Genomic DNA, 15,180 nt, shown 5'->3' with positions numbered 1-15,180 from the left:
AAATCATGGGGGTCCTCCTCGGGCTTAGACCCGAAAAACTCTAGGGGACCGCAAGTCAGAAAGTCACGAACTCTCAGGCTATCTCGCCTGTCATCATCATTAGCTCTCAGCCTGCGTCTGCGAGCCTGTCCCGCTACCAAAGTAGTCAATAACTGTACGACCTCCCTCAACGTCCTATCCTCCGCCCCTGGCTGAGGAGCTGTAGGCGCGGCCGCTGGAGCCTCTGGAGCTAATGGTGAAGCCGCCCCCTGATCCATAGTGGCAGCGGCTGGTGCTCCAGACTCCTCCGATGATGAAGACGTAGCAGAGTCTGTTGGCCGGGGCGCAATATCACGCATCATCTGAGCAAGGGTCCGAGTACCCTTCCGAGCCCGGCTAGTCTCTCCTACCACCGCCTTTTTCTTCTGGGCAGCCGTTGCCTTTTTCGGAGGCATCACTGAAAGAAAAACACAACAACTGATCAGAACAGAGTCATCCTAATAGCACAGCTCTATCGCACGATCTAAGATTCAAAGAAAGGAAACACCCTAAATGTCCTGTAGCTTCCTGTTTATAGATGTGGTGCACAACACACCGATAAACAAGACTCTACTAGACACGGTCTGTAGACATTCCGAGGACAAACCGCTCTGATACAACTTCTGTCACGACCCAACCCCGTAGGTCGTGACTGGCGTCCTGGTTGGGCACCCTGACGTACTTATTCAATCGAATCACACACAAATAGCATATACGGCCATAAATACTATATGTCGTCTAAAACCATATCAAACTGTTCAAACACATCTCAACGCAACCGTATGCGGATATATATATATATATATATATGTCAAAAAGCCGGCAAGGCTAACAGATGTATCAAAAGCCGACAAGGCTAACGGATGGCGCAACGGCCCAAAACATATACAAAGTGCACGCCGACAAGGCTGCCACAACGAATAGGGTCATGCAAACCCATCTGTACAGAAGTAGGCACACACACCCACAAATACGTCTACAGACCTCTAAACAGACCAACAGAAACATATGGCGGGATAGGGCCCCGCCGTACCCCTGAGCAAATATATACGTACATAGCGAACAAAATATATATACCAAAAGTGTATGCTCCGAAATGAGAAGAGCACTCCAAATGGCAGAAGAGGGTGTCCTAGACTGGTGGATCACCAAACTGTGCGTCTGTACCTGCGGGCATGAAACGCAGCCCCCGAAGAGAGGGGGTCAGTACGAAATATGTACTGAGTATGCAAAGCAGAATATACGGAAGCAAACCTGAGACATAAACGAAATAGTAGTACAGAGAATAGGTACAAATCCATCGTATCAAAATGTTTACTTAAAAAAAATATGTAAGTCATGCAGAAGGTACAGAAGAATATGGTCGCCCGCCCGTCGATGGAGCCATAACACAGCATAACACCAGAAAGGTTTCTAACCTCCGAACCCCCGTCACATATCATAACACAGAATAACGCCATACACACCATAACATCATATATATAAGTGGAACCCGACCCTCTTTGGCGAGTAGCTCGGTGAACCATAAGCACAACATAACTCCGGAGTATATCAAAGTGCGCACGACAACAGAACCAGCCCGGGACTCTGCGAAGGGAAATAACAGCATGCACGAGTAGAGTCGTGAGTAGTCATATGCATAAAATCATTATCATAACCTCAAACATAAGTAAAATGATCATACTTGCAAATCGAAGTAATAGTTATATCAAATTCTTTCAAAAGTTCTCCGAAGTACATAAAAGAACGTCACGGGACCCACAGACGGGTATTTATCCGAGTCAGGCCCGCCTATGGAAATCATACTCATTATACATCATGCAACTCCTATAAAAATATTGGAACAATCCGAGCCTTTATGTGAAAGATATGACATTCAAAAGTTATGGAATTCTCTAAACAAACTTTTTGTGCAACATTTGGAAAACGATTATTTCGAAGACATAATGGTTCATATTCTTATCAAATCATGCATAAGAGTGCGAAGAATTATATAAGGATCATATCATGCTCAGATTTCGAATTTGGAATTCCCTTAAGGCTGTAATCTAGCCTATGTAAAACTAAGGCATGCCAAAATAAGGAAGGTTGCTTTACATACCTCGAACGCCCTCCAAGATAGCCAACCTAAAGTTAATCCCAATCTACGCCTCGGGCTCCCCAAGGTCTACAAATATGCCAACGAATATCCAATATTAATCATAGGCACTTAAGCAATTATTTATTCCAAACTATCGCTAAATTCTACAGAAAATTCGGCAGCATTTCCCCTGTAAATAGGCCATCCCGAGAATTTAACTCGCTCAAAATCAACAACAACAACCACAATAACCAACCTAGCAACATCGATAATCAATTCGAAAGACAAAATAACAATAGTAACTCTCTTTTACATCATTCAACAACTTTCCAACTAATCAATTCAATGGCTTACATTCAAGCCACGATATCGCTCACACATTCAATTATCAACCCGAATCCTTACTAACAATATTCAAGGGCATTCTAACAGTTTACATAATTTTTCCAACAATCCAATAATTTTTCTCCAAGTTGGCCGAAAACAGCCCCAAACCGAAAGCAGCCCCTATGCCACACTTCTCAATTTCAATTCATGATTTGCATCAACAATCCACAATATAACGATATAATTCTCATAAAATATACAAGTTACATCAACGCACAATATTCTCCAAATCAGTCCGCAACATTTACCATATCACTCTTGAGTCCTTGGACGCTAAATTTCAAACTAGAATTCATAACGACAACAACTAAAATACTAAGCGATATCAATTCGTCCTTTGTCACACATTAGGACTATATACACGGCTACACTACACATACATATATATTGAAGATTCTTAGCCATTCTACACACCCCAACAATTAAACATGATACAAGAATTAATTTATCAATCCAACACCACACAACACACACACACTTCACACGGCCAACATACCAAACACACGACCCAACTTCAACATTCCATATTTCATGATTTTTATCCATTTTAGCATACTACAATATGCATACAACATTTATAACTCATAAAACAAGAGAAATTCTCACCTTTCCTCTTCAACTCCACAATGAGTTAGGGTTTGCAATCTCTTAAATGAATGACTTGATCGCTCCAACGATGCTTCCACGTTACTTAGGGACCTCTAATTAGTTGATTTGTACCCAAGAAATACTTTTAGAGTGGCTTGAAATGGGACTTGGTTTTCCCAAGTCTTGGCCGTGAGTTTGGTAGAAATGGTGCTCTCCAATGACTTCTTATTTTTTTTCTAAGTGTTGAAGTGTGGAATGAAAGAAAGATGACTTAGTTTTCATCTTTTTAAGTCACCACAATATTTGTCCATGTGTATTTGGCCCACACATGTGTTGGACCAATTAAAATTGGCCACAACAATGTGTGGGACCATTTCAAGACCACACGGCTAAGGCCCTTTTTTTTGTGCAAGATTTTTAATTCCAAATTTTTGAATTATGGTCCCAATTTTTCCTAAATGTTCAATGCCAACAATTTCATATATAACTTATGTCTCAAAATAAAATCAAGGGTCAAAAGTCCCGACTTCAAATCCCGGAATAGTCTTGGCCTTAATTTATCATAGTTAATCCGGGTTGTCCCAATGTATAAAAATACGGGACGTAACACCGTAAACCACTTTACGGTCCGTATTTTGGGTCGTTTTTAACCATTTGCTCATTTGGCAGAAAGTTGAAGTTTTGGAAGCCAAAATACGACATGGCAGTTTACGGACCGTATACCACTTTACAGTCCGTATTTCACTTTACGACCAACTGGCCAGAATGCAAACTTGCAACTTTTCACATTTCCAAAACCTATAATTATTCATTACGGAGCATAACCTCTCTCTAATTGCGATTGCCTTCGGAATCTCACTTAGGGTCGTCAAATGTTATTTCTTACTCGTGAAAACATCGTACACTTGTACTCATCACTAGTTCATTCACTTGCGTACCAACGGAAGATTTTTTTCCGAGGTGTAACAGCAAGTCGGAACAGTGCCACAACTTTACAGTTCTCCCAGTTGTACCGTGCCCAGGGGACCTGATCAAGGACCTGGTCCCTGATGCATATGTCGATCATCAAAACTCATAACTTATCATTTAGGTTGTCCTAGTCTTTAGGAATTGTAGTTTAACGTGGTTTGTTATCTAGTTTTTAGGAGAAAAAGTTGTGAGGAAGTTCCTAATATTTAACTTAAGTTTGCTGTGGTTTTTTCTTATAAAAAAGACTGCAGTCGTAGCATTGTAAATCATCAGTCAAGCAAATTCTTTTCACATTTACTGCCTCTTTATCTACTCTATTTTCGCTTGTCTTCTCTAATATTTTTTGCTATCAGTGCCATCAGAGCCAAGTGAGATCCAGAAGAAAATTTAAAAAAAGACAGAAATATTGTGAGTTTATGGCTTCAGAGAGCAATTTTGTGCAAGCAGCTATTCCACGTTTTGATGGTCACTATGACCATTGGATTATGCTGATGGAGAATTTCTTACGGTCAAAGAAGTATTGGCCAATTTACGAGGACGGCATAGGCGCTCTGTGTCACGACCCAGCCCCGTGGGCCGCGACTGGTGCCCTACTTGGGCACCCAAATGGACATACAAACTAAATCATCATTTTTAAACAGAGTTGAGAACGAATATTATCTTGCGCGATTGCGCGTACAAAACATTATATCAGAATCAGAAGAGGCAGCGGAATATACATCGCCGAACATATGCACATATATCAAAAAGCCGACAAGGCAATCAAATATGTCAAAAGCCGACAAGGCTATCAAATGGCACAACGGCCCAAAACGCATATACAAATGCACGCCGACAAGGCTGCCACAAACATATACAAAATGCACGCCGACGAGGCTGCCATAACGAATAGAGTCATGCAAACACATCCGTACAGAAGTAGGCACACACACCCACAAATACGTCTACAGACCTCTAAACAGACAAACCGAATCATATGGCGGGACAGGGCCCCGCCGTGCCCCTGAACAAATACATATATACATAGCGAACGAATATATACCAAAATGTGTGCTCTGAAATGAGAAGAGCACTCCAAACAACAGAAGAGGGTGTCCTAAATGGGTAGATCACCAAACTGTGCGTCTGTACCTGCGGGCATGAAACGCAGCCCCCGAAGAAAGGGGGTTAGTACGAAATATGTACTGAGTATGCAAAGCAGAATATACAGAAAGCAAATCTGAGACAAAAACGAAATGGAAGTACCAAACATAAGTGCAAATCCAACATATCAAAATTTGCTTACTTTCAAAAATATGTAAGTAATGCATAGGGTACAGAAGAATATGGTCGCCCACCCGTCGATGGCACCATAACACAGCATAACACCAGAAAGTTTCAAATCTCCGTATCCCCGTCACATATCACATCACAACATAACGCCATACACAGCATAACACCAAATATAGGTGGAACCCGACCCTCTTTTGCGAGTAGCTCGGTGAACCATAAACACAGCATAACTCCGGAGTATATCAAAATGCGCACGACAACAGAACCGGCCCGGGACTCGGCGAAAGGAATAACAGAATGCACGAGTAGAGTCGTGAGTAGTCATATGCATAAAATCATTATCATAAATTCAAACATAAGTAAAATGATCATATTTGAAATCGGAATAATAATCATACCAAATTCTTTCAAAGATTCTCTGAATTACATAAAGGAAAGTCGCGGGACCAACGGACGGGTATTTACCCAAGTCGGGCCCGCCTATGGAAAACATACGTATCATACATAATGCAAACTTTTATAAAAATATTGGAGCAATCCGAGCATTTATGTGAAATGTATGGCATTCAGAAATTTCGAAGTTCTTTAAAGTGAAACCTTTTTGCGCAAAGTTCGGAAAGCGATTATTTCAAATACATAAAGGTTCATATTTCATCAAATCATACATAAGAGTGCCAAGGAACATATATAGATCATATCATGCTCGGATTTCGGATTTGGAATTTCCTTAAGGCTCTAATCTAGCCTATGTAAAACTAAGACATGCCAAAAAGAAGGGAGGTTGCTTTACATACCTCGTACGCACTCCAAGATGGCCAATCTAAAGTAAATTCCAATCTACGCCTCGGGCTCCCCAAGGTCTACAAATATGCCAACGAATATCCAATATTAAACATAGGCACTTAAGCCATTTATTCCAACTAACATTAAATTCTACAGAAAATTCGGCAGCATTTCCCCTGTAAGTAGGCCATCCCGAGAATTTAACTCGCTCAAAATCAACAACAACAACCACAATAACCAACCTAGCAACATCGATAATCAATTCGAAAGGCAAAATAATAATAGTAGCTCTCTTTTACACCATTCGACAACTTTCAAATTATTCAATTCAATGGCTTACTTTCAAGCCACAATATCGTTCGTACATTCGATTATTAACCCAAACTCATACTAACAACATTCGAGAACATTCTAAACAATTCACATAATTTTTCTGGCCGAAAACAGCCCCTACCCGTGAGCAGCCCACTGGGCACACTTCCGACTTTCAATTCATGTTTTGTATCACAATTCACAATATAACGATACCATTATCATAAAATATACAAATTACATCAACGCACAATAACCCTCAAATCAGCCCGTACAATCTCAACATCAATCTTAAGTCATTAAATGCTCAATTCCAAACTAGAATTCGTAACGACGACACGAAAGCGCTTAAGCGATAATAATGCGATATTCGGCATAATCTATGACTCACATTCGTTCACACTACACATATTCATATGTTAATGGTTCTCATATATAAGGATTGCATTAAATGCACAAAGTTCTCCAAATCAGTCCGCAACGCTTACTATATCAATTCGGGACATTTAACTCTCATTTCCAACATACAAATCATCACAACAACCATTACGACGCTAAGCGATATTAATTCATTCTTTGCTACCATTTGGAGGCTATATACACGGCTACACTACACATATACATGTATCGATGATTTTTATTCTCTTCTCCACTCTACGACAATCAATATGCTACAAACAATTAATTCATCAACCCAATACCACACCACACACATATACTTCACACGGTCAACACACCCAACACAAGACCCAACTTCAACATTTCATATTTCATGATTTTTATCCATTTTAGCATACTACAATATGCATACAACATTTATAACTCCAAAAACAAGATTAGAACTCACCTTTATTCTTCAATCCACCAATAGGCTAGGGTTTGCAAATGGGCAAAATGAGTGGTTGAATGACCCAAACAATACTTCCACGCTACTTAGGGACCTCCAAATAGTGAGTTTATACCAAAGAAATAATTTTAGAGAGGCAAAAATCGGACGTGATTTTTCTTGGTTGTGGCCGAGAACCATAGGGGAGTGGAGGCTCTCCAAGTCTTGTTATTTTTCTTTAAGTGTAGAAGTGGGAAATGAGAAAGATGACTTAGTCTTCTTTTTTTTAAGTATACACAAATATCTCCCTTTGTTTATGGCCCACACATGTGTTGGACCAATTAAAATTGGCCACACAATGTGTGGGACCATTTCAAGTCCACACGGCCACCATGGCTTTTGGTGCAAGATTTTTAAATTCCAATTTTATGAATTGTGGTCCCAATTTTTCCTAAGTGTCCAATGCCCTCAATTTCATATTCAACTTATGTCTCAAAATAAAATCAAATGGTCAAAAGTCCCGACTTCAAATCCCGGAATAGTCTTGGCCCTTAATTGTCATAGTTAATCCGGGTTGTCCCAATGTATAAAAATACGGGACGTAACATCCTCTCCCCCTTAGGAACATTCGTCCTCGAATGTTGGATTAATGCTACTAATCTCACTCAAATTCGGGGGAGTTTCTTTTATAGCCATCATATACAAATCGATCACAAATCAACATAATCAAACAAAGAATTTGGATTACCTGAAGGTGCCGAAAATAGGTGAGGATATTTTCTTTTTTCATCATCTGCTCCTCAGCCTTCCAGGTTAATTCCTCACGGTTATTATTATTCCGCCACAGTACTTTAACAGAAGCCACATCTTTATTCCGCAACTTTCTTACCTGACGATCCAACATGGCTATAGGTTGCTCTCCATAAAATAGCTCCTCGGTGACCTGTATATCGTCTATAGGAAAAATTCTGGCAGGGTCACCAATATATTTACGAAGCATAGGAACATGGGATACCGGGTGTACCGCTCCCAAATCAGCTGGCAAATCCAACTCATAGGCCACCTTGCCTATTTTGCGAACAATCTGATAAGGCCCAATATATCTCGGACTGAGCTTTCCTTTCTTGCCAAATCTCATAACGCCTTTCATAGGTGACTCTTTCAGAAACACCCAATCGCCAATCTGGAACTCTAACGGTCGACGTCGTTTATCAGCATAAGATTTCTGTCGACTCGGGGCCGCTAATAGTCGCTCTCGAATCAGTTTCACTTTATCGACTGCTTGCTGGATCACATCTGGACCAATTAACTGAATCTCACCCACGACAAACCAACCAATCAGAGATCTGCTTTTCCTGCCATACAAAGCCTCATATGGTGCCATCTGAATACTGGAGTGATAATGATTTTTATTATAAACAAATTCACTTAGCGACAATGATCACCCCAACAACCTCTAAAATCAATAACACAAGCCCATAGCATATCTTCCGGTATCTGAATAGCACACTCGGCCTGTCTGTCGGACTGAGGATGAAATATTGTGCTATGACCCATCTGAGTCTCCAGTCCTTCCTGGGACGATCTTCAGAAGTTAGCCGTAAACTGAGCACCTCAGTCGGTTATAATAGATATAGGAATCCCGTGAAGTCTTATTATCTCATTAATATACACTCTGTCATAACCTTCAGCCGAACAAGTAGTCCTGACTGGAAGAAAATGGGCTGCTTTAATTAATCTATCAACAATACTCCGAATAGAATCGTATCCGCGTTGAGTGCGCGGTAAGCCTATAATGAAGTTCATGCGAATCGTTCCTCGTTCCCAAACTGAAGTTTCTAATTCCTGAAGCAACCAGTCGGGCCCTTGATACTCGATCTTGACTTACTGACAATTTGGACATTGGCCAGCAAACTCTGCAGTGTCCCTTTTTCATACCATCCCATCAGCATAAATATTTTAGATCATGATACATTTTTGTGGATTCAGAATGAACAGAATGTCGAACATTAAGTGCTTCGCCCATAATTGATCATCACAGCCCTGCAACGTCAGGCACACATAATCTGCCTCCGTATAATAATATCCCTTTCAGACGAAATTTCAAACTAAGTCTTTTCTTTATCAAAGGTCGTATCTTTGTACTGTACAAGGATAGGATCCTCAAACTGATGCTGTTTTACCTCTTCTATAATCGACGATTCAGCAACTTCTCGAACAAAATCCCAATATCTCCATAATCGACCAAACGGACTCCAAGGCTAGCTAACTGATAAATTTCCACGAACCAATTCTTTCTCATCAAACTGTACATCAGTCAAACTACCCATGGACTTACGGCTAAGTGCATTAGCTACCACATTGGCTTTTCCGGGATGATATAGAATATCGACATCATAATCTTTCAATAATTCAAGCCATTTATGCCGCAGATTTAGCTCCCTTTTGCTTAAAAATATAATGGGGCTCTTATGGTCCGTATAAATACCAGCGTAGACCCCATGTAAGTAATGCCGCCACATTCTCAAAACATGAATCGCCGCGGCTAATTCCAGATTATGTATGGGATAATTTCCTTCGTGCGATTTGAACTGCCGGGGAGCTTAGGCCATAACTTGACTGTGCTGCACTAATTCATAATCTATCCCAATACCAAAAGCACCATAATAAGTAACATACCCGGCTGGCCCTTCAGGAAGAGCTAGACTGGAGTTGAAATTAATTTTTCCTCCGGTACTGGAAACTGTATTCACACGTACCGGTTCACTGAAATTTCACGGCCTTCTAGTTAACTTCGTTAATAGTGCCGTAATAGAAGCAAAGTCCTTCACCACTTTTCTGTAATACCTGGCTAATCCCCAAAAACCGCGTATTTCGGTCTATGTCGAAGACCTAGGCCAACTTTTGATCGCTTCAATCTTCTGTGTGTCAATTGTTTCTATTTCTACTTATTTTACTTCACTTTCCTCCGCTCCCCCTCTTTTGGGGTTGTGCTTATACCGTATCCATGTTTTTCCTTTATAATCTATAACTTGATTACCTTCGTACGAGATCTTAACAAAATTACGAAGTGATGAAATTCTCATTCATAAAGTACAAATCTTATCTGATAGCTGGCACTCGAATAATTTAATTAATATAGCAATTTATCCTTTAATAATCATATCCTTCCTTCATACCCGTTCCTTATCCGTCGTTCTATTTTCTCGATAGTCAAATTACTTAATATTCGCATGATTCATCATTCCATGCCATAGGTGTTTTTTTCTTTTGCCCTGCATTATTACATTCCAGTTCGTTTTTCGCAAGTAATTTCGTGCTTTGCCCGTCGACTCTTTTAGAAGCTCTGCTTAATTACGTTTCTTACGGTTCACTTTTGCTAACACTTTGATCTCTTTACCTTCCACTCAATTATTCTCTTTTCCTTCCAAAATATCGTCGTATTAGCATCTTCCAATCTCAACCCATAGCAAAACCAATATCTGTTTATCTCGTAACATCTGTATCATACCTTTCACTTTGTCTCATAAATTCTATTCTGTTAATGTCTCCCATATATTATAACGCTGACTATTAAGGTTCACTAAGCGATCGACATAGTCATAAATGGGGAGTCCTATACATATATATATATATATCACTAGCATTTCTTTTACAAAGCGTCTTCAATCATCTGTTCAAACTCATTCTAATTCTGGAGCTGCGTTGCTCTTTCTCCCCTTTTCACTAATCTAATCCGTCTCAGCCCACGCGACCTTTATAAAGTTTCTAATCACTCCACATACTCTAATTTCCTTTTTGGTTACTCCAAATTTCCTATTTGTCTCTTATGTCCATATTTGCGAAAATTTTTGTACATTTCCCAGGGGGTCACCCATCCCAGAATTGCTCTGGCCCTGACACGCTTAACCTTACAACTTTAATGCATTTAGACACGTTAAGGCCGGTATAATTGCATCAATTTCCTCGCACGACTTTTATCACGTAATTTAAGGCAAATCGGGGTCTTAACAACTTTCAAAACGTTCTCGTAGCGGGTCCCACCCCGATCTAGAGAGAATTCTTTTACTTTTCTGACTATATAGTCACCGTGTCGCCCCCTGTAAATCCTCAATATTTTTCTCCTCATGCATATACATATATAATTTTAAACAACCCACAAATTTAAGTTTTTATTCTACAAATTCCATCTCCAATTAGTCGATGAAGGCTGATAAAATATTACTGTAAGGCATTCTCCAACCACCAGCAAAAGAACACTAAAATCCGACGAACATCGCGAAATCCGTTGGTACTTAATTCACATAATTACCTCCATATATATATATATATATATATATATATATTTTTTTTTTTTTTTTTTGAGTCGTAAGCGAATCATTCAATTCCCAACTGCCTGTTATACATTTAGTATTCTTCAAATGAATCGAAACTTAATCGTTGGACATTTTTGCCTTTCACATAAGCTTTTCTGAAGCAACATGTGGTTGGAACATATTCTGATTCATTTAGATAAATTACGAATTTGCTACTCATATATGCTTTCTCGGAATAAAATTTCCCAATCAAGGATAATGCTTCTTACGAATACCATGGAGGGTACCTCTTAACTTTAATCCAACATAACAGATTCACCCTATCGGTATCGACTTTCAAAACATGTTAAGAACTTATATCTCATTTTCTCTCTTTATATTTCTGGCAAAATTTGGGCAGAGGTTCCTCTGTGTTTCTTACTATCCCAAAACCTGTACATAGGAAATACCAACCATGCCTCACAGGGCCAACACATATACGTATTTATATATCATATCGTAGCCACACAGGGCTAACAATTGCAAACAAAAGTACACAGATGTCGAGACTTACCTCACGTGCCCAACTCAAACGGCACCGGTGACATCTTCCTGTTTATTTTTCTTTTCAATCTTCAACTTTATATTTCCGTCATACTTCAAATAGCTTCCCCGACATACATCTTTCATACCATTTCTTACCTGTGTACGGTATAGCTTCCAATATCATCGGTCACTTTCTTACGTCGATACCGTCCTCAGCTGAAATTAAAGGTTAGCAGAAAAAGATTCATTTCCAACGGCTGGCGCTATCGCACGATCTAAGATTCAAAGAAAGGAAACATCCTAAATGCCCTGTAGCCTCATGTTTATCGATGTGGTGCACAACACACCGATAAACAAGACTCTACTAGACACGGCCTGTAGACATCCCAAGGACAAACCGCTCTGATACCACTTCTGTCACGACCCAGCCCCGTGGGCCGCGACTAGTGCCCTACTTGGGCACCCAAACGGACATACAAACTAAATCATCATTTTTAAACAGAGTTGAGAACGGATATTATCTTGCGCGATTGCGCGTACAAAACATTATATCAGAATCAGAAGAGGCAGCGGAATATACATCGCCGAACATATGCACATATATCAAAAAGCCGGCAAGGCTATCAAATATGTCAAAAGCCGACAAGGCTATCAAATGGCACAACAGCCCAAAATGCATATACAAATGCACGCCGACAAGGCTGCCACAAACATATACAAAATGCACGCCGACGAGGCTGCCATAACGAATAGAGTCATGCAAACACATCCGTACAGAAGTAGGCACACACACCCACAAATACGTCTACAGACCTCTAAACAGACAAACCGAATCATATGGCGGGACAGGGCCCCGCCGTGCCCCTGAACAAATACATATATACATAGCGAACGAATATATACCAAAATGTGTGCTCTGAAATGAGAAGAGCACTCCAAACAACAGAAGAGGGTGTCCTAAATGGGTAGATCACCAAACTGTGCGTCTGTACCTGCGGGCATGAAACGCAGCCCCCGAAGAAAGGGGGTCAGTACGAAATATGTACTGAGTATGCAAAGCAGAATATACAGAAAGCAAATCTGAGACATAAACGAAATGGAAGTACCAAACATAAGTGCAAATCCAACATATCAAAATTTGCTTACTTTCAAAAATATGTAAGTAATGCATAGGGTACAGAAGAATATGGTCGCCCACCCGTCGATGGCGCCATAACACAGCATAACACCAGAAAGTTTCAAATCTCTGTATCCCCGTCACATATCACATCACAACATAACGCCATACACAGCATAACACCAAATATAGGTGGAACCCGACCTCTTTTGCGCGTAGCTCGGTGAACCATAAACACAGCATAACTCCGGAGTATATCAAAATGCGCACGACAACAGAACCGGCCCGGGACTCGGCGAAAGGAATAACAGAATGCACGAGTAGAGTTGTGAGTAGTCATATGCATAAAATCATTATCATAAATTCAAACATAAGTAAAATGATCATATTTGAAATCGGAATAATAATCATACCAAATTCTTTCAAAGATTCTCTGAATTACTTAAAGGAAAGTCGCGGGACCCACGGACGGGTATTTACCCAAGTCGGGCCCGCCTATGAAAAACATACGTATCATACATAATGCAAACTTTTATAAAAATATTGGAGCAATCCGAGCATTTATGTGAAATGTATGGCATTCAGAAATTTCGAAGTTCTTTAAAGTGAAACCTTTTTGCGCAAAGTTCGGAAAGCGATTATTTCAAATACATAAAGGTTCATATTTCATCAAATCATACATAAGAGTGCCAAGGAACATATATAGATCATATCATGCTCGGATTTCGGATTTGGAATTTCCTTAAGGCTCTAATCTAGCCTATGTAAAACTAAGACATGCCAAAAAGAAGGGAGGTTGCTTTACATACCTCGTACGCACTCCAAGATGGCCAATCTAAAGTAAATTCCAATCTACGCCTCGGGCTCCCCAAGGTCTACAAATATGCCAACGAATATCCAATATTAAACATAGGCACTTAAGCCATTTATTCCAACTAACATTAAATTCTACAGAAAATTCGGCAGCATTTCCCCTGTAAATAGGCCATCCCGAGAATTTAACTCGCTCAAAATCAACAACAACAACCACAATAACCAACCTAGCAACATCGATAATCAATTCGAAAGGCAAAATAATAATAGTAGCTCTCTTTTACACCATTCGACAACTTTCAAATTATTCAATTCAATGGCTTACTTTCAAGCCACAATATCGTTCGTACATTCGATTATTAACCCAAACTCATACTAACAACATTCGAGAACATTCTAAACAATTCACATAATTTTTCTGGCCGAAAACAGCCCCTACCCGTGAGCAGCCCACTGGGCACACTTCCGACTTTCAATTCATGTTTTGTATCACAATTCACAATATAACGATACCATTATCATAAAATATACAAATTACATCAACGCACAATAACCCTCAAATCAGCCCGTACAATCTCAACATCAATCTTAAGTCATTAAATGCTCAATTCCAAACTAGAATTCGTAACGACGACACGAAAGCGCTTAAGCGATAATAATGCGATATTCGGCATAATCTATGACTCACATTCGTTCACACTACACATATTCATATGTTAATGGTTCTCATATATAAGGATTGCATTAAATGCACAAAGTTCTCCAAATCAGTCCGCAACGCTTACTATATCAATTCGGGACATTTAACTCTCATTTCCAACATACAAATCATCACAACAACCATTACGACGCTAAGCGATATTAATTCATTCTTTGCTACCATTTGGAGGCTATATACACGGCTACACTACACATATACATGTATCGATGATTTTTATTCTCTTCTCCACTCTACGACAATCAATATGCTACAAACAATTAATTCATCAACCCAATACCACACCACACACATATACTTCACACGGTCAACACACCCAACACAAGACCCAACTTCAACATTTCATATTTCATGATTTTTATCCATTTTAGCATACTACAATATGCATACAACATTTATAACTCCAAAAACAAGATTAGAACTCACCTTTATTCTTCAATCCACCAATAGGCTAGG

This window comes from Lycium barbarum, chromosome 8 (assembly GCF_019175385.1).
Source record: "Lycium barbarum isolate Lr01 chromosome 8, ASM1917538v2, whole genome shotgun sequence".
Taxonomy (NCBI): domain Eukaryota; kingdom Viridiplantae; phylum Streptophyta; class Magnoliopsida; order Solanales; family Solanaceae; genus Lycium; species Lycium barbarum.
This window is presented reverse-complemented; position numbering follows the sequence as displayed.